This window comes from Bison bison, unplaced genomic scaffold, assembly GCF_000754665.1.
Source record: "Bison bison bison isolate TAMUID 2011002044 unplaced genomic scaffold, Bison_UMD1.0 scf7180017864386, whole genome shotgun sequence".
In the NCBI taxonomy this organism is placed as follows: domain Eukaryota; kingdom Metazoa; phylum Chordata; class Mammalia; order Artiodactyla; family Bovidae; genus Bison; species Bison bison.
In genome coordinates this window covers 2,546,656-2,548,601 of record NW_011494958.1, presented here as the reverse complement: position 1 = coordinate 2,548,601, position 1,946 = coordinate 2,546,656, and positions in this window count along the sequence as shown.

Here is a 1,946-nt window from a genome sequence, read left to right as displayed (position 1 = left end):
CACAATTTTGTTTTGTTTGATTATGTATTTGAGACTTGCATTCTCTCCACATGATATTTGGTTTATACTAGTTCTTCCTTGTCTGCTAATTAGGTTCAAGTAGCTGATAAGTGTGTATTTTGTCAAAGCAATGAACTACTCAGTTTTACTGAAAAAATTGTTATACAACTTTTATTTTTTATTTTTATAATTTTATGTATTTATTTTGGGCTGTGGTGAGTCTTCGTTGCTACACTGGCTTTTTCTCTAGCTGAGGCAAGCAGTTGTGGTGTGCTGGCTTCTCATTGCAGTGGCTTCCCCTGATGCAGAGAACAGGCTCTGGGGCACGTGGCCTTCAGTGGTTGCGGCACGTGGGTTCAATAGCCATGGCTCCTAGACTCTACAGCACAGGCTCAAGAGTTGCGGCACATGGACTTTAGCTTACACAGCATGTGTAATCCTCCTGGACCAGGGAATGAACCCGTGTATCCTGCACTGGCAGGTGGATTCTTTACCACTGAGCCACCAGGGATAGAAAGCCTTTAAAAAAGCACTTGGAGTTTAATCCAAAACATGCAAACTAAGTTCTGCTCAGTTCACACTTAAATTTACGAAAGTGTTTCAGGGTGCATCACCATGTCACCTTGCTGGGTTCCAGCAAGTTTTGCTTTTAATAACCAAGGAGGTGGAAAGTTTTCCTCTTTTGCATTTCTCATTACGAATTACTGAAATGGTTTTACGCTGTTCAGTAAACTATGTCAGACTAACTATTGCAAATCATGACCTGGCTCGGTGCCTAACTTCCTCTGCTTTTAAAAAGTTACCTACAGAGGAGGTAGCATCCTCTTCCTAAAAATGTAGTAAAGATTAAATTTGCTGTCATAAGGTTTTCAAAACATTTTGTACTTCAAAGCAGAAATAAGCCTGGTTAATGAAATCTTCTATATAAGGTATCCCTTAATCCATTATTCTTGGCTGTAACAGTTAAGTACGATCCATTATGTATACTGATGGATAATATCTTGTAGCTTTGTAATTATCACAATAAGGGATACAAGGCTAATTAATATTTCGGATTTTCTACATAACACAGCGATATTACCTTCAATGATGGCAGTTTCATTTCTTCTTTTCTAATCCTTACATTTAAAAAATTTCTTGCTTCACTGTATTTTCAAGGAGCCCTGATATAATGAAGACTGGAAGCATTCTTGTTTTGTTCCCAGTCTTAATGGAAAGCTTTTTACTATTTCACCATTAAAGGTGATGTTGGTTGATGATTTTTTGTTCCAACTGTCTACTGAATTGTGTTTCCTTTTATACCGAATTTGCTCAGATTTTTTTCTCTTATTATAAATGAATATTAAATTTTATCAAATAATTTCTCTGTATCCTTGAGATGATCATATATATTTCTTCCTTTATTCTTTTAATATAGTGAATTATATTGATTTTCAAATGTTAAACCAACCTAGCTATCCTGGGATACTTCGTCTTGGCATGTTACCATTTTTATATATCGTTGGATTTTAACTTGCTAATACTTTGCATAGAAATTTTGATTCTATCATCTCAGGTTTTCTCTGTGTATTACCTTTCCACTGCTTCCTACTTTTGTGGTGATGATAAAAGTTCAGTATTCTCTTTTCTTTGCAAGAGAGTAGATTTTCCGTTAGATTGAAGTTGTTAAAAAGATTCCTCATGAGTCAAAACATGCTACTATAGTTCCTGAGATGAAATGACCTGGAGGTTTTACTGATTAACTGTTTTGGACCAACAAACTTATAGGCTGTTCCTTGTAGGTGAAGGTGCTACATAAACTAATTCTTTGATTAATTCATGATAATTTTGATAGACATGGAGAAATTAACCAAACCCTATGCTTTTGTTCTTTACCGAATCAGAACATAACATATGTACATTTAGATAAAGTAAAATGCCCCCCAAAATAAAAAAAAAAAAGTAGA